Source organism: Panthera tigris, chromosome C1, assembly GCF_018350195.1.
Source record: "Panthera tigris isolate Pti1 chromosome C1, P.tigris_Pti1_mat1.1, whole genome shotgun sequence".
Taxonomy (NCBI): Eukaryota; Metazoa; Chordata; class Mammalia; order Carnivora; family Felidae; genus Panthera; species Panthera tigris.
Window position 1 is genome coordinate 179,779,330 of NC_056667.1, and position 20,188 is coordinate 179,799,517.

A 20,188-nucleotide genomic window follows, 5' to 3' on the forward strand; every position below is an offset into this window, starting at 1 on the left:
TGTCTTATGGGGTGCCCGGGTGGCTGAGTCAGTTACACATTCAACTTTGGCTCAGGTCATGATCTCGCAGTTTGTGAGTTCGTGCCCCACGTCAGGCTCTGTGCTGACACCTCAGAGCCTGGAGCCTCCTTCCGATTCTGTGTCTCCCTCTCTTTCTGCCCCTCCCCAGCACGCACTCTGTATCTCTCTCTCTCTTTCAAAAATAAATAAAACATTTAAAAAAATTAAAAAAAAAAGAAAATGTCTTACTTTTTATTTGAAGTTCTTTGTTATTCCTTCTTCCTCTTTTGTTTTCTTACCTGCTTCTATTGCATCCATTTTGGAATTGCTCCCACTTGGTTTCTTGTGTCCTCAGTCCAAAACAAGATTTTATGAAAAAATCCAGACCCACGGTGATACTGACGATATAACAAACATAACCACCATGCCAGTAGGTATGTAGATGCCAGAACATTGTCCTCTAGCCTCCTCTTAGGCATGTACTTTTATATGCAGACACACCCCACAGGCAGTGCTATGACTTTTGTTTGTCTCTCTACCTCATTCATGCCTTTAGCTGCGATCTCTAGTGCCCAACTGTTGCAGAAGTGATGTTAGTACTAATTATCGTATAAAATTCAGTCATGTATTTGCCTTTTCCTGCTTCAAGACTTGCCCTGGAAGCCCGTGTTTGAGCCGTCCCCTAAGCTCTATCCGTTTCTCCTCTACAGTTCACACAAATAATATCTTGTATGTACCATCATAAGACAGGTTTCACAACTTTTACATAGAAACAATCACCATCTTCAAAAAAGTTAAAATATGAAATAAAAACCACTGACATACTCAAAATGAATAAAAAGTAATTGTGAATGAGTAATCAAACAAATTTGATTATATTTACGCTTTATAGTTGTTAAGAGAGGATGGTAGAACATAGGTCAGAAAATCATAATTTGACATCCAAATAGGATATGTTTGATCATCTTATGAGTTTAGGGAAGATTTAGTGCAAATGTGGGATTTTAAGAGCTTCACGAAAGAGGAAATAAGAGAGCTGAGTATGCTGACAAAACAAAGGATTCGTTTTACCACATTTTTTTCCTTGTCCCCAGAAGAAAGATCATTTTTACACTCTTTTTTCCTTGTCCCCAGAAGAAAGATCAAAGAACATATTTACTGTGATACTTTTTATCAGAGAAAACTTATACACCGTGGAAGAAAACACAATTGATGTAATTCACTCCCTTAAAATTTGTGGTATGAATAAATGCTAAGAAGGATACATTGAGTACATGATTAAATTGGTCTGAACTAATTAGTTTTTTTAATATAGTTTTATAAGTTAACTTATTTATTTTTGTGAGACAGAGAAAGAGAGAGAGACGGGGAGGGGGGAGGACAGAGGATCTGAGCGGGCTTGGCACTGACAACAGAGAGTCCAATGCAGGACTCAAACTCACGAACCACGAGATCATGACCTGAACCAAAGGCAGACGCTTAACCAAATGAGCCACCTATGCACCACAGACCTAATTAGTTTAAGAGAAAAAAATCCTTAAATATATAAATATATACATATATATATACAATTTTCTTTTTCTTTATGAGTATTATTTTCCCAGAGATAGTCACTCCCTGACTTTGGTGTTACTTTGGCAATAGTTGGATTAAAAAACTACCCAGCCAGATCCCCAGCACCACAAGCCTGGCAGTGTGCAGGTAGCCCAGATGGGCCACGCCACCCCACAGTGAATCCAGCCCCTAGGAGGGGGGAAGAAAAGGTACACACCAGTCTGCCTGTGGCCCCAGCGGTGGGCTGGGGGCAGACATCAGGTCTGACTGCGGCCCCGCCCACCAACGCAAGTTATTCAAGACAGCACAGGGGAAGTGCCCCGCAGTTCCACACCACTCCAGGGCCTATCCAAAATGACAAAACAGAAGAATTCCCCTCAAAAAAACGTCCAGGAAATAACGACAGCTAACGAACTGATCAAAAACGATTTAAACAATATAACAGAAAGTGAATTTAGAATAATAGTCATAAAATTAATCTCTGGGCTTGAATACAGTATAAAAACAGCAGAGAATCTATTGCTACAGAGATCAAGGGACTAAGGAACAGCCAGGAGGAGCTAAAAAATGCTATTAATGAGCTGCAAAATAAAATGGAGATGACCACGGCTCGGATTGAAGAGGCAGAGGAGAGAATAGGTGAACTAGAAGATAAAATTATGGAAAAAGAAGAAGCTGAGAAAAAGAGAGATAAAAAAAATCCAGGAGTATGAGGGGAAAATTAGAGAACTAAGTGATTCACTAAAGAGAAATAATCTGGGGCGCCTGGGTGGCTCAGTCAGTTAAGCGTCCGACTTCAGCTCAGGTCACAATCTCGCGGTCCGCAAGTTCGAGCCCTGCATCGGGCTCTGGGCTGATGGCTCAGAGCCTGGAGCCTGCTTCCGATTCTGTGTCTCCCTCTCTCTCTGCCCCTCCCCCGTTCATGCTGTGTCTCTGTCTCAAAAATAAATAAACGTTAAAAAAAATTAAAAAAAAAAAAGAGAAATAATCTAAGCATAATTGCTATTCCAGAGGAGGAAGACAGAGGGAAAGGTGCTGAAGGTATACTTGAAGAAATAATAGCTGAGAACTTCCCTGATCTGAGGAAGGAAAAAGGCAAGGAAATCCAAGAGGCACAGAGAACTCCCTTCAGATGTAACTTGAATCGATCTTCTGCACGACATATCATAGTGAAACTGGCAAAATACAAGGATAAAGAGAAAATTCTGAAAGCAGATAGGGATAAACACGCTCTAACATATAAAGGGAGACCTATAAGACTCGTGACCGATCTCTCTACTGAAACTTGGCAGGCCAGAAAGGAATGGCAGGAGATCTTCAATGTGATGAACAGAAAAATTTGCAGCCGAGAATCCTTTATCCAGCAAGTCTGTCATTTAGAATAGAAGGAGAGATAAAGGTTTTCCCAAACAAAAAAAACTGAAGGAATTCATCACCACTAAACCAGCCCTACGAGAGATCCTAAGGGGAATACTGTGAGACAAAGTACCAGAGACATCACTACAAGCATGAAACCTATGGACACCACAATGACTCTAAACCCATATCTTTCTATAATAACACTGAATGTAAATGGATTATATGCGCCAACCAAAAGACATAGGGTATCAGAATGGATAAAAAAAAACAAGACCCATCTATTTGCTATCTACAAGAGACTCATTTTAGACCTGTGAACACCTTCAGATTGGGAGTGAGGGGATGGAGAACTATTTATCATGCCACTGGAAGTCACAAGAAAGCTGGAGTAGCCATACTTATATCAGACAAACTAGACTTTAAATTAAAGGCTGTAACAAGAGATGAAGAAGGGCATTATATAATAATCACAGGGTCTATCCATCAGGAAGAGCTAACTATTATAAATGTCTATGCGCCGAATACAGGAGCCCCCGGATATATAAAACAATTACAAACATAAGCAACCTTATTGATAAGAATGTGTTAATTGCAGGAGACTTTAACACTCCACTTACAGAAATGGATAGATCATCTAGACACACGGTCAATAAAGAAACAAGGCCCCTGAATGATACATTGGATCAGATGGCCTTGACAGACATATTTAGAACTCTGCATCCCAAAGCAACAGAATATACTTTCTTCTCGAGTGCACATGGAACATTCTCCAAGATAGATCATATACTGGGTCACAAAACAGCCCTTCATAAATATACAAGAATTGAGATCATACCATGCATACTTTCGGACCACAATGCTATGAAGCTTGAAATCAACCACAGGAAAAAGTCTGGAAAACCTCCAAAAGCATGGAGGTTAAAGAACACCCTACTAACGAATGAGTGGGTCAACCAGGTAATTAGAGAAGAATTTCAAAAATATATGGAAACAAATGAAAATGAAAATACAACAATCCAAATGCTTTGGGATGCAGCAAAGGCAGTCCTGAGAGGAAAATACATTGCAATCCAGGCCTATCCCAAGAAACAAGAAAAATCCCAAATACAAAATCTAACAGCACACCTAAAGGAAATAGAACAGCAAAGACACCCCAAACCCAGCACAAGAAGAGAAACAATAAAGATCAGAGCAGAAATAAACAATATAGAATCTAAAAAAACTGTAGAGCAGATCAACGAAACCAAGAGTTGGTTTTTTGAAAAAATAAACAAAATTGACAAACCTCTAGCCAGGCTTCTCAAAAAGAAAAGGGAGATGACCCAAATAGATAAAATCATGAATGAAAATGGAATGATTACAATCAATCCCTCAGAGATACAAGCAATTATCAGGGAAAACTATGAAAAATTATATGCCAACAAATTGGACAACCTGGAAGAAATGGACAAATTCCTAAACACCCACACTCTTCCAAAACTCAATCAGGAGGAAATAGAAAGCTTGAACAGACCCATAACCAGCGAAGAAATTGAATCGGTTATCAAAAATCTCCCAACAAATAAGAGTCCAGGACCAGATGGCTTCCCAGGGGAGTTCTACCAGACATTTAAAGCAGAGATAATACCTATCCTTCTCAAGCTATTCCAAAAATAGAAAGGGAAGGAACACTTCCAAACTCATTCTATGAAGCCAGTATTACTTTGATTCCTAAACCAGACAGAGACCCAGTAAAAAAAGAGAACTACAGGCCAATATCCCTGATGAATATGGATGCAAAAATTCTCAATAAGATACTAGCAAATCGAATTCAACAGCATATGAAAAGAATTATTCACCATGATCAAGTGGGATTCATTCCTGGGATGCAGGGCTGGTTCAACATTCGCAAATCGATCAACGTAATACATCACATTAATAAAAGATAAGAACCATATGATCCTGTCAATCGATGCAGAAAAGGCCTTTGACAAAATTCAGCATCCTTTCTTAATAAAAACCCTCGAGAAAGTCGGGATAGAAGGAACATACTTAAAGATCATAAAAGCCATTTATGAAAAGCCCACAGCTAACATCATCCTCAATGGGGAAAAACTGAGAGCTTTCCCCCTGAGGTCAGGAACACGACAGGGATGTCCACTCTCACCTCTGTTGTTTAACATAGTGTTGGAAGTTCTAGCATCAGCAATCAGACAACAAAAGGAAATCAAAGGCATCAAAATTGGCAAAGATGAAGTCAAGCTTTCGCTTTTTGCAGATGACATGATATTATACATGGAAAATCCGATAGACTCCACCAGAAGTCTGCTAGAACTGATACATGAATTCAGCAAAGTTGCAGGATACAAAATCAATGTACAGAAATCAGTTACATTCTTATACACTAACAATGAAGCAACAGAAAGGCAAATAAAGAAACTGATCCCATTCACAATTGCACCAAGAAGCATAAAATACCTAGGGATAAGTCTAACCAAAGATGTAAAAGATCTGTATGCTGAAAACTATAGAAAGCTTATGAAGGAAATTGAAGAACATATAAAGAAATGGAAAAACATTCTATGCTTATGGATTGGAAGAATAAATATTGTCAAAACATCAATACTACCCAAAGCTATCTACACATTCAATGCAATACCAATTAAAATTGCACCAGCATTCTTCTCGAAACTAGAACAAGCAATCCTAAAATTCATATGGAACCACAAAAGGCCCTGAATAGCCCAAGTAATTTTGAAGAAGAAGACCAAAGCAGGAGGCATCACAATCCCAGACTTCAGCCTCTACTACAAAGCTGTAATCATCAGACAGCATGGTATTGGCACAAAAACAGACACATAGACCAATGGAATAGAGTACAAACCCCAGAACTAGACCCACAAACGTATGGCCAACTAATCTTTGACAAAGCAGGAAAGAACATCCAATGGAAAAAAGACAGTCTCTTTAACAAATGGTACTGGGAGAACTGGACAGCAACATGAAGAAGATTGAAACTAGACCATTTTCTCACACCATTCACAAAAATAAACTCAAAATGGATAAAGGACCTGAATGTGAGACAGGAAACCATCAAAACCCTTGAGGAGAAAGCAGGACAAGACCTCTCTGACCTCAGCCATAGCAATTTCTTACTTGACCCATCCCCAAAGGCAAGGGAATTGAAAGCAAAAATGAACTACTGGGACCTTATGAAGATAAAAAGCTTCTGCACAGCAAAGGAAACAACCAACAAAACTAAAAGGCAACCAACGGAATGGGAAAAGATATTTGCAAATGACATATCGGACAAAGGGCTAGTATCCAAAATCTATAAAGAGCTCACCAAACTCCACACCCGAAAAACAAATAACCCAGTGAAGAAATGGGCAGAAAACATGAATAGACACTTCTCTAAAGAAGACATCCGGATGGCCACCAGGCACATGAAAAGATGCTCAACGTCGCTCCTCATCAGGGAAATACAAATCAAAACCACACTCAGATATCACCTCATGCCAGTCAGAGTGGCCAAAATGAACAAATCCGGAGACTATAGATGCCGGAGAGATGTGGAGAAACGGGAACCCTCTTGCACTGTTGGTGGGAATGCAAACTGGTGCAGCCTCTCTGGAAAACAGTGTGGAGGTTCCTCAAAAAATTAAAAATAGACCTACCCTATGACCCAGCAATAGCACTGCTAGGAATTTACCCAAGGGATACAGGAGTACTGATGCATAGGGGCACTTGTACCCCAATGTTTATAGCAGCACTCTCAACAATAGCCAAATTGTGGAAAGAGCCTAAATGTCCATCAACTGATGAATGGATAAAGAAATTGTGGTTTATATACACAATGGAGTACTACGTGGCAATGAGAAAGAATGAAATATGGCCCTTTGTAGCAACATGGATGGAACTGGAGAGTGTTATGCTAAGTGAAATAAGTCATACAGAGAAAGACAGATACCATATGGTTTCACTCTTATGTGGATCCTGAGAAACTTAACAGAAACCCATGGGGGAGGGGAAGGAAAAAAAAAAAAAAGAGGTTAGAGTGGGAGAGAGCCAAAGTATAAGAGACTGTTAAAAACTGAGAACAAACTGAGGGTTGATGGGGGGTGGGAGGGAGGGGAGGGTGGGTGATGGGTATTGAGTAGGGCACCTTTTGGGATGAGCACTGGGTGTTGTATGGAAACCAATATGACACTAAATTTCATATATTGAAAATAAATAAATAAATAAATAAATACCCAGCTGACAGATCTCAAACTAGGCATAAGATGGGTGGCTGGATGAGATGATTTTAAAAAGCTCTTAAAACATGAAATTCTATGATACATCAGATATCTGGCACTGTAATGTGGACAGAACAAGACATTTTAAGTCATATTGTATGGAAAACCTGGTCTATAAATGATCGGTCATCTATTCATCATATAAGCCTAATGTCCATGACTCTCAGTCCCTGTTTGCAAAATATGAAAAATAATGCTGCTTTTCTGTTGTGATAGTATGTTGACAGAATACAAAGCACACACTAGAAATGAATTATATTTCTACCCTTTATTAAATAAATGCTAACTAAAGAAGATTTTAGATACCTGGCATTTTTAAGATATTGAAATATAATTTTTAAGACAGTGAAACACAATCACCTACCCGATTAATCAGATAATGGAAAACACATACACAAGTCCACAAACCCTCTCAACAACAGCATTACTTTCAAGGATTATTTAAATAGTGCATTTCCTTGTCATTCCTTCTTTGGTAATGGCCCAATTTTGAAAATAACAATGGTTTCCTTATCATTAACATTACTACTTCAGGTTCTTACTGCAATTTTTATTATTGAATAGACCAATTCCATGTTATATAATATGAGGATTCATACAGAAATTTTAAAATATGGCTCTATATTTTATGGACTGGTTTCCCTTGGAAATATCTATTGTCCTTATTGTTCTTCAAGATCTTGCAGCTAGAGTCTAAGATTATGTGGTTGATCTATTCATCTCCTTTGGTTTGATGTCCAGTGGCATATCTGCTTATCAGCATAGCATTTATTCTCACTGACAACACTGACTAGTCATTGGCCTGTCACTTTATGGGTCCAAAAAAAATGTGTGATCTGATTAAAGTCACAGAAGCTGTACTGAATAACAGATACACAATAACCAACCATATCATTACATGATATCAAAACAACTTTCTCTAGTAATATAGGAAATCTTCCTGGATATCCTTTTACAAAAATTGGTAAAGTTCTTATATATTAGAATAAAATTTCACTCAAGAATATTGTTAATCTTCAAAGGGTAGAGAGTGCTTGTTATTTAACAATCTATTTTTAAAATTATTTATTCTTTGAGAGAGAGAGAGAGAGAGAGATTGGGGCGGGGCGTCAAAAGGGGCAGAGAAAGAGACAAAATCCCAAGCAAGCTCCGTGCTGCCAGAGTGGAGCCTGATATGGGGCTAAAACTCACAAACAGTGAGATCATGACTTTAGCCAAAATCAAGAGTTAGATGTTTAATCGCCTGAGCCACCCAGGTGCCCCTGATTTAGTTTTTATTTCAATTATCAGAATCACTAAAAGGAATATATTGGGCTGCTTCCAGGGACAAAACTCTCAAAAACCTTAGTAAAGAAGTGTTTTGAATTAGTAAAAAATGAATTACTGGTTGGCAGAAGGAAAGCAAAATTTAAGAGATGTTGTATTATTGTAACAATGCTATCATGTAATTTAATTCTCAGAACAGGCACTATTAACCCTACTTTCACAGATAAAGAAACTGAGACACAGAAAGGCTGAAGTAACTCACCAAGGACCAACCCAGCACTAAGTGCTGGACCTGGGATTCAAACTCGCTGAACGTGTTTCTGGAATCCATCCTTTTAAACTCCATATAGCCTCATATTTGGGTCACAAAACTTAGACCACAAAATAAACACACAAACATCTCCCCAGCTTCCTGGCACACAATAATATTTAGTGAATCTAAATCTAAGCTTACCTTTACGATGCATAAGAATCAAAGCTTCTTTCAATGGGTATAATCTTCTACTATGGAGATTTTTGTGGCCAAGGCTCCTTTATAGTTTCTGAAAATAGGAGACATTCATTGTTGGAAAGATAAGTGGTTAAAGAATTCTAGTTTCTGGTCTGACATGCAAGTAGCTAATATCCTCACAAGAAAACAGATAAGCAAAATACAACAACTCTCCTGAGTCTCTTAGAGAATTGAGAATTGAGGCAAACTACTGCCCAAAATCTGGAAGAGAGACCAGCAGATCCGGAGAATCACAGCTTACCAGAAGCAAAACCCGGAAGCAGCAGCCTGCAGCTGAAGCTAACGTCAGTAGGCCGAATTTATTGATAATTGATCAATTGGTGTGGACTCAGGCTAGCTCAGAGTGAAAAGCTCCGAAGCCATCCAATAGTAGGGGTCCCCACATTCTTGTGAGTTTTATCTCCAGCTGGCCTGTTGCCCTCACTGTAAAAATTAGAGAAAAATCCTTCTGTACTTCAGGCAGAAGGACAGGAAAAGTAACCATATATTCAGAGCTCTCCAATCTTCTTAATAAGGCCCACCCTCAAGAAAACTTGTTTACCAGAGCTTAACCTGCCGAGGTTTACTAAAGATTAATCAACCTGAGGGAAGATAAATACCCAACTCAGGTTCATTTAAAGACTGACACCTGGGGTGCCTGGGTCGCTTAGTCGGTTAAGTGTCCAACTCTTGATTTTGGCTCAGGTCATGATCTCACAGTTCCTGAGATTGAGCCCTGCGTGGGGTCTGCACTGACAGCATGGGGCCTGCTTCAGAATCTCCCTTTCTCTCTGCCTCTCCTTTCTCCCTCTCCCCAAATAAATAAACATTAATTTAAAAAAAAGACATATCTAATCATAGGACTATAGCATACTTCCCTTCCCTCACACCTTACCACTGCATCAATAGGGCCCCAGTGTAATAACAAGGGATTGCGGCTAGAAGAACTGCAAGCCTCAGACTCTATTTAAGGAATCTTTCGAAACATTCAAAGAGAAGAGTCAGAAACAAGGATGCTAGAGGGAATTGTAGACTCTGACAGTACAGCCCCCACAAACAATAAATGTGGCCTAACTCGTATCCAAATAAAAACAAACGACCAAAATTCACATTAAAGACCTATATACCTCAATTCTTTTTACCTGATATACAGTTACAAATATGGTAGACATTACTCTCATTATATCATTAATCACTTTAATGTGAGTGGTCTAAATATACCAATTCAAAGAGACTGTCAAGGCAGATTAATAAAAACAAGACCCAACTATAAGTTGTCTACAAAAAAGGTAAGTGGTTGAGCTCCGGATTCTTGTTCTTCAAGGAAAAGTTACTAATTAATTAATCCTTCTTAATTCTGACCTTTACTCTCAAATTATTTCAGTGTGAGCTAGGAGGGACTGATGTGTGCTCTCCTGGAGGGAAAAGCAGGTACAGTTACCAGGACAGGAGTGTTTGAGAGACACGCCCTCTATGTGTAGTTGAAATAAATACTCAAGTCTTTTGTCTACATTGTACTAAAATTTGCTCATTGTTCCTTTCTACATGGTTTCTAACATATTACTGGAAAAGTGAACTAATTTACATTAAACCATACTGAACTGAAAGAAATGAACTAAAATAAAGCGAAGAGGTGATTATTAAAAATTCCTCCCAAATGCATGAGTTTGTAGGTAGTAACACTGGGAAAGATTACAATACTAAACTGGTCTTTCACCCTATCCCTCAGTGGAAAATGAGCCACAATTTAAACACCATCAAGTAATTATCATCTGAAGTCAGAGAGTCTTTTCCTACTACATCTGATTTTAAAGTTGACAAATGAATAGATTTGGTTCATTTGTTTTTGAGTGTTTTGTCATGATGCTACCACTTTATGCTGTAAAAGTTCTATGTAATAATAATAAATCTTTCACAAAGAAACTATATGGAGAAAAATTGTAAGTCCTCTAGAAACATCTCTTGACATTTTTAGGATGAGATTCAAATCAGGTTCACCCACTTGCCTATTTAGGCATGACCTTTTCATATTGAGAGATTATATCATGTAAGTTACTGTACTTCAGAGATGCCTAATTACAATGTTTCACAAAAAGCACAAAAATAGGAATAAAAAGAGACAAAAAGGAATGAAGGGTAAACATATATTTTGATTTCTTCATTTTTTTAATCGAATTAATCACTTTCATGTAAGGTCTGTTTTTGTTTCTGAAGTGAAGCATAAGCATACTTTCCATACTGGACATCAAGTCATGTGATGTAGAAAGACTTTTGTTACACTAAACACACCAAAGAGGTATTCTGAATCAGAAAAAGAGCTAAATGTATTTGAAAAAAAATAACTGTCTTGCTTAAAGACTGAACTTCCTGAATGTTTATAAGCCTCAAAAAAATGTCACTTTACTCTCAAACACCCATGCTGCCAAAAGGTTAAAAACAAACCAAATCCATAAGATGGAAACATTTTGCGAAGAAAGTTATTAGCAAAGTCAGAAATTAATGTCAGTTACACTTCCATTGTCATTTATAACCATTGGTTAACATGAAGTATTCTTACTTTATCAATAACATTAACTAATATTTTAAAAAACACTAATTGTACAGTTTTGTATTTCTTATAAAGTTTCTAGCTATGGTGAACTTCATTTGATAATGTCAGTTTTAGAGAACATAACTAGGCTTAGTAACAACTTTATTTCATAATAAAACCATAAATAGTACCAACAATATTTTATTAATTTTTATCTGGTTTCCAAACAAACCCTATCTTGAACTAAAATTTACATTTTAGAAATGTATATTTTGATAATCTAAAATTACAAAATCAGTGAGTAGGCACCTAAACTTTATGCATGCTCTCTAAAACCCCCAAACTAGGTTGCAAATACAGATTAAAATTTACAACCTTCAGGGTCTCCTGGGTGGCTTAGTCAGTTAAGTGTCCAATTCTTGATTTTGGCTCAGATCATGATCTCAGTTTGTGAGATCAAGCCCCATGTCAGGCTCTGCACTAACAGCTTGGAGCCTTCTAGGGATTCTCTCTTTCCCTCTCTCTGCCCCTCCCCAGCTCTCTCTCTCTCTCTCTCTCTCAAAATAAATAAATAAACATTTAAAAATATTTACAGGGGCGCCTGGGTGGCTCAGTCGGTTGAGTGTCCAACTTCGGCTCAGGTTATGATCTCACAGCTTGTGAGTTTGAGCCCTGCGTTGGGCTCTGTGCTGACAGCTTGGAGCCTGGGGCCTGCTTCAGATTCTCTATCTCACCCTCTCTCTGTCCCTAACCCACTTGCATTCTGTCTGTGTCTCTCTCAAAAATAAACACTAAAAAAAATAAAAAATAAAACTATTTACAGTCATCAGTGTTTATTATGTGGCTGGTCATGGGATATCACAACTATTTGTTCTGCAGAGGCTACTACGTGGCCCCTGCCTTTGTTCCTCTAGTACTTTCTCACCCCTCCAGCCAGCCTGACCTCTGACCTTCCATCTTCCCCAGAAACCAAAACCTATTAGGAGAGCTGTCTTAGCTCAGACTGAAACAACAACAACAACAACAACAACAACAACAACAACAGCAACAACAAATCAGCAAAGACTGTGTAGCTTAAAGAACATTCGTTTATTTCTCACAGTTCTGGAGACTATGATGTCTAACACCCACTTGCCAACAACAGATTCTGCATCTGGTGAGGGCCCATGTCCTGATTCATAGACAGGTGAGTTTCTTCTGTTTTGTCTTTGCTATGGCAAAAGGGATAAGAGCACTCTTGGGTCTGTTTTATAAGTCCACTAATCCCACTCATGAGGGCTCCACTCCCATGACTTAATCACCTCTCCAAGGCCCTACTGCTTCCTATCATGACAGTGAGATGGTATTTCAACATATGAATTTTGGGGGTTCAGTCCATAACAACCAACTCTCTAGTTTATGTGTCAGACTCTATCCATTCTACATAGGGGAGATAGAGTCATGTTCCAGAAACATAGTTTCAGGGAATCTAATCCTATTGGAGGATGATCAGAGAGTACTCAAAGAAGAGTGTGCATACAGATAACCTAATATCTCAATACATCTCACTAAAATCTTACTAGAACAAGATATAAAGTCCATGAGTTAAGCTATATCAGAGCAAAACTGCAGTTCATGACAGGTTTGATAAATTCAACAAGTAATGAAGATACCCTCCTTTCACATTTTTTTGGATGTAGAAGAATGGAAAAATAAGTGAACAAATAATAGACAGAGATAAGTATAGATATATTCATAATGCACCTTTTGAAGAGTCTTTTTAACAATGTTAATAACTGAAACTATAACCATTCTACAAAAGAAAGATATGAAGGTTTATTCACATTGAACAATGCACTCAAATTACATTCTGGATTTTAACAACTATGCTCTGAGTGTCTATCGTAGAAACTATTTGGCACAATAAACCAGTAGATGATTAAGCAATGAGAAAAAGATACCCTTATCCTCCTGGGACCACTATATGCTATTCAAAATATAAGTTTGTAGTTGTTTAAATAATGGGCCATAAAAACATACATAAAGAGCAAATTAATTTCAATTGAACAGATTAATATAACCTCTCATTCCACTTTAATCCACTTTAGTGGATTTGATAAAATTTGGGGGAAATAATCATAATCAGTATTCCATAAATAATTTAGCATAATATCAATACCTCATAAGTTGTGAATACATATTCTAGGACAAAAGTATTCCATAGTCAAGTATTTCAAAATTAAATAAGAAGTTTCCACATGCCTATTTATAAAAAGAAACTTCCTAAACAGAAAGTAATAGCAACAAATAAAATTTTCAAAACTCAACATTTGAAAAATATATTTGATCACAGAAATTGACTTTTCAGACAACCTATTAAAATCTCAGTGGATGTTAAAACTTTATGGAACGTAGAGATATTTTGAGGCATTTAAAATACAGGCCTGTTTTCACTAATAACTGCCCACTAGCTTTGCAAAATGCTTCTGCAAAAGGGCTGCCAAATGTCTTCAAGAAGAAGAGCTATGACCTGGGCAAGAAATATGGCTCCGCCCACAGACCTCTTGTATAATTTGAGACAGGTCATCTAACTTGTGTAGACCTAATTCACCTCCCTGATAGATGTAAGTTTGGGGACTGCAAATGTAAAAACGGTACCAAGCTAATCACACACAATTTCCCCCCCACCATTTTTCTGTTTAGACACTAAGCAAAACATAACCGAAATGGATGAAAAAAATTGCAATCAGTCATCTTATTATATAAAACAAACTTTCTGCGTTAGAAAGTGAGGGTGTTCAACCAAATGATTTCTACCGTTTTTTTTTTCCCATATCCAAGATACCAAAAAGAAACAAAACACAACAAAAACCTGTTGATTATAAAAAATATTTTCTTCTTAAAGAATAGAGAACTGCTCACTGGTCTAGTGTGTAATCAAACTGTAAATCACTATTTCTTCAAGAGTTTTTTAAAGCATGCCATTTACCACTGAAAACATGATAAATTTCTTCAAATGTAAGACATCATTGAATGTAAGAAAAGCCATTATTTATGTAGTATGAATAAAGAAAAAAATCTCTACTTAAGCCATATCATATCAATGACTGAAAGATGCATACCCACTTCAGAGATGCCAAAATATAGGGGAAAAATGTTCTCCTTAGAATCAGTGATATATAAGCGAGCCTGGGGTGGCTCAGTCAGTTGAGCGTCCGACTTAGGCTCAGGTCAAGATCTTGCAGTTGACCAGTTCGAGCCCTGCGTTGGGCTCTATGCTGACAGCTCAGAGCCTGGAGCCTGCTTCGGATTCTGTCTCCCTCTCTCTCTGCCCCTCCCCCGCTCATGCTCTGTCTCTCTCTGTCTCAAAAATAAATATGACCATTAAAGAAATTTAAAACAAAAGAATCAGTGATGTATATAAATATATATATTTGGAGGAAGAAAAATTGAAACAACTTTCTTTGAACTTTTTAATGCATCTTATAACACATTTTTATTTGCAAAGCCACTTTCTCAGAGTCATTACAATATCCACAAAAACAGTACTTTAAATAAGGTCAAATACTCTTTGATACCAACCTTGAAACATTTATTTCTGCTGAGACTCCCAGATCCCATCACTTAAGAGGGTGAAAAGTAAACCAATTCCTTTTAAAAAGTATATGTAATTCTTGAAAAACTTGGAGATTGGTGGCTCCTGTTGTACTAGGTAAGCCTATAAATACGTCTTCACAGTAACAACCGTTGTAAGAACAAAGTCAAATCATTGACTTTGCACCTCTACTCAGCACTGCAAAAATTGGAAATTGAAAATTTTACTTGTGTTGATCAAGGAGCCAGATACAGTTACCTACAGTAATCTCTTAAGACCTCTCTTTCCAAAGTGAATACCAAATTAGCTTAAATAACTGTATTAACAAGACTTTATAGAATGGCAGCAACTTAGGTTTTTGAGTCTGATCTCATCACAAAATCTAAAGTCTATTACTCAAGGATTAAAACCACCCAACACTTCCTATAACAATTAAAATAACATGAAAAATCCTCACCTTGGACTGCAAGGCCCAAGATGCAAATACTCAGGTTACTGGAGTCTTCTGACCTGGGCCCTCACCTCTCCTGCTCTTGCTTCCTCTTCTTCAACCACTCTCTTTTTAGCACCCATTCAGAGTCCTTGATCAACTTGGGTATAAGTTTCAGTTTTCAATTTTCAGAGTGCTAAGTATAGGTGTAATCAATTAGTCTTTGTTCCTGCTGTTTCCCACACAGGGAACGCTTTTCTCCCAGACCTTGACATCACTGTTTCAACAATTTTCATTCCTTTGTAATTTGCTCTAATGACTCGTCCTCCTAAAAGCTTTCACTAAGCATCATAGTTAGCCTCTTTCCATTTCCAGCAACTCCCAATTCTGTTGCCCTATTTTATTTCCTTCATGTAGTTTTACCAAAACCGAAAGTTGCACAATGAGTCATTGTGTCCAATAAAATAGCAGGGTTTTTTTTTTATTTCTTTTCATCACTCATTATGCTTTTTATAGTGACTATAATTGTATGGCACTTCACTAATGTGACAGTTGAACAGGCTCAGATCACTGAAGAAGACTCACAAGGAACAAAAAGACAATGCTTACATATCTGCAGTTTATTACCAGAAAAGGAAACAATACAGCAAAGCATCAAAGTCAGGATATGCATGCCAGCCTGTCTCAGGACAGGTCTGGAAAGGCCTGGTGATAGCACCATTGTCCCCCTGTATAGAGGTGACGTGGACACGGTTCTTCCTCTCCGATTGGGAATAACGCAGAAACAGGATGCTCCAAATGGGAGTCTCTGTCAGGCTTTCTCTAGGTGTATCATCTCACTGTTATCAATAAACAATGTTGATAAACTGGTACAAATGACCTTGAAACTTCTGGGTTACAAACCAACATTATTATCAGTACATTTTATTTCATGCCTAGCTATGAGTGTAATGCAGGAGCATTTCTTATTTCAAAGGAACAGTTCTGGCTATTTCCAGGCCTGTTGCAATTAACCCTCCCTGAAGAGGCATTTACTAGGGTGTGTGTGTGTGTGTGTGTGTGTGTGTGTGTGTGTGTGTGTGTAATGAATTAAGAAACCTTTACTTCAAAATTTTTCTTAAGATTTGCAATTTTTATCCTAATTATCTCTACACGGAATATAAACTTGGCTCTATTGCATTCTGGTGGAGAAATGACTAACTGCCCAGTAAAACTGGTGCTTCCCCTTGCATACTAGAGTCCTTGCTAGGAAGCAGCTACCCAAGTTAGGGCTACAATTCTAAACCCTCACCAGTGGAATATGGGAGAAAGTGATTTGTATTGTTTTAGGGCTGAGGCAATTAAGAACTGCGGGCATGCGTGGCTTCCCACCTTATCCTCCCTATGTACTCTCTGCATTCAGATGACCCTGGCACACTAGACGACAGTCAAATCATAAGAAGAAAGCTGATGCTGACGAATACCCAGACGAATACCAGAAAGCTGATGAATACCCTCATTTGTCCTTACCTGTGTGAGAAAGGGATCCCCACTGGGCTAAGTGATAGAAATGGTGAGATTTACTATTTACTGTAGCTAGTGTTTCCTCAGCCAATACTGTTCCTGCTAGAGAAGGACCGCAATAAAAAGGCAACTACTCAGTAACTCTCTGTTGATTAAGGTTTACTTTATATATTTGCAGAATTATAGCACATTAATTTTTAATTTAATAGCTGATATTTAAATTTCCATTCAGCCATCTATTTTTACATAATTTACTGGTTGCATGTCAAATATACTTCTCGTGATATATTTTATTTAATTGGTAACATAATGTTTTATGATTGCTATTTGCTTGTGCATATGTACTACGTTTGATGTGTTCAAGATATTTTGCAACATTAACTGGAAGAAGATTCTCATATTTCTGGATTCATCCTTTGCATCTTGCATACCAACTAACATTTAAAAATTAATTTTTCAACTTTTCCAAAACATGTTTTCACCCTGGATTTCCCTCGTTCTTAAACATAAATATTTACTCTGTGACACGCAGTTTGGAATGTGTTGTAATCTGTATTGTACTTTTCTATACCTTCCCCAGCATGAATTGAATACAAGGTCTTGTGCAAGTTGGATGAAATTTTCTGTTGATTTATAGAGATTTGCCTGTTACGTGTTTACTCTTATTGGTCTATTAGCCATTTTTAAATTGGTTATCTACTTTGCAAAACAACTATTATTCAATTAATTATGTGTAACCTGGTAACACCAGACAACCCTGTAATTATGTAATGTGTAATTTATTATAAATAAACACCACTATAGCTTCTCAGAAAGGTTAACTTTTATATTACTTTGTTACATTATTTTGCATTGTAGAATAGCACTCAGCATAGCATATAAATCTAATTTTTTTAAATTCAATAAAGTATTGTGGATTATTCATCATCACAACAATTCTTTTGCTTTTAGGTGACTGTGTGAAGTTCTTTAAATAAATACTTATAATCTTAGTAATATAAAGTCTTTTGTGTCTCTAGCTCTGCTTGATCTCTAAAAGTAGTATGACGATTTGATGTATGTAATTTAGTCACTGGGATAAAACTGCTTGTTCAATATCTTATCAAAAAGGAATTAAATGTGCATGTCATAAATGTTTTTGATATCCCCAAATAGTGTTATAATACAATGATAAACTTTTAGATTTATTCCTTGTATTACTTTAAGAAAGTGTTTCTGTTTTCTTCATTTTATTCCTATCTGACCCACCCTTTCCCCAAAGGCATTCTGTAATGAGATTCTGTTAAAGGTGGTAACAAAATTATTTCTGCTAAAGAATAACAATCAAATTTTTTGTGCATGCATTGTAGTTTCAAAAATTATCTGTCAAATAAAATTGCAGTGCTTATAAATCTAGCCATTAGAATGACAAATTTGAATGACAATGCATCAAGTTTGTGAAAGACTAGTGTTTTGTTTGTTTTGTTTGGGGCTATTTTGTTTTTGCATCACAGTACCTGCTAAATTGACCTTCATCTCAAGCTTCTTCCTACAGAAGAAGCAGAGCAAATCTAGGTATGGACGACTTTGGTTTTGATGTACATATATTTTGACCAAATTTAGTGAAATTCCCTTTGTGAACAAAATTCACACATATGAATAAACCAGCACTATATAAGACCTTAAATAAATCACCATCTTGTATTGAAAACCAAGTAAAATTAGGAATGTTTGAAAGCAGATTGGAGAGACTGACAATTATAAAGTTTTCTACAGGAATTAAGCCTTGCAGTAAAAAACCGCTGAGAGGAAATTTCTAAAGTGATTGTTCTTACTTCTTCAATTGTGGAAATCGTTTACCTTTACCTTCAACGTTGGGAGGGTGAATTCAATGTGATTGTCTCTCTCAGGGGGAAAAAAATAAGAAATTTTAAATGTGTGATTACCTGCATTAGCATCTGTGAACTGCTCCACAATTAGATCAAAGCATAGTCTCCCCTGCCAACTTGAGGATCCTATTAATTAGCTATGTGGTTTAGATTTTCTTAATTGATAATTTATGTGCTTATATTGTTATTTTTAGGTGTGGCACACAGTAAGGTTTGGAAGAAAAATTCTCTACTGAGCACAACAGAATTGTATCAATGATTAAACACTAACTGAACTCATAATCTGCATCAACCTTGGTTCTAAATGTCAAGGATCAGATTTGGGTAAGTCCATTTTTGAGTTCTGAGGAGCAGTCAAGGAATATGAAGTGATTAAAAAGGGGTAGGTATAAGGTAGGCAGGCTTGGATTCCAAACTGAATGCTCAAAAAAAGCTTTAGTAAAACCACTAGAATAGAAGTATATTGAAATTGAAATGTGCTAAGAGAAGGTTCTCATTTTTCATAGTTTTGAGCAAACTCAGACATCTTCTGCTTTGTCTGTCACAATATGATCTGATTTCCTAGAAGTTTTTACAAATCATTCCAAAAATAAGTAATCCTAAAGAGTAAGGGGAAATAAGTTTTGGTTTTTTTTTAATTAATGCAACAAAAATAAAAAGGTTTTCTTTTTACAGTGGCTGGGCCCCAATTAAAAGAGGTATCTTAATAGATAATGGTTGAAAGTGTCTATGTATACCTTAAGAGTAAAATAAATGATAAAAACACTAAAGTACACATACACAAAATATGCTAATACAAAGGGGAACAAACAAATGTTAGTACTATTTGTAGGATTTTATCCTCCTACAAGAGGAGGATAGCAGCATTTTATTACCTGATCCTGTTACAACTATTAAGCCAATACTTTAAAACCTTCCATGAGAAAAATTTGTATTTTCATTAGTTTCCCATTTAAATATAAAAAATGTGTGGGAAAGACTCTAGAACCTCTAAGACCAAAACAAATGTAAAATATTGTTAATACACCTAAATATAAGGTTTTTAGCAGTGTTTTTCCTTCTTAATGTAACTAAAACTTTGAAATGAGTATATGTTTGTTGAAGAAAATTATAAGAATGTAAACAGAAAAAAATTGTAATTATCTACAATTTTCTGTTGACTATTCTCCTGAAGCAAATTAAAACAAGTATGTTTATTGGCTTATTAGTTGCAATAATAAAATATTGCAAACGACTTAGTTTCATCAGGAGCACTCAAATGCACTCATTATGACACATCCAGACAACAAATTGCTATGTAGCGTTTACAGAGAATGAGGAATATATGCAAAGACTGT

General features: G+C 36.8%; 1 long non-coding RNA gene across 1 annotated transcript in view; it reads left to right on the forward strand.

Moving 5' to 3' along the window:
• The window catches only part of LOC122240987, a 122,003-nt gene extending 102,847 nt beyond the window's left edge, over nucleotides 1-19,156 (forward strand). Inside the window, exons 5-7 of the long non-coding RNA XR_006220866.1 lie at nucleotides 12,579-12,662; nucleotides 16,883-17,032; nucleotides 19,046-19,156. This is a non-coding gene — a long non-coding RNA (uncharacterized LOC122240987). The remainder of the gene's footprint in view (nucleotides 1-12,578; nucleotides 12,663-16,882; nucleotides 17,033-19,045) is intronic.
• Nucleotides 19,157-20,188: the final 1,032 nt, after the last annotated feature.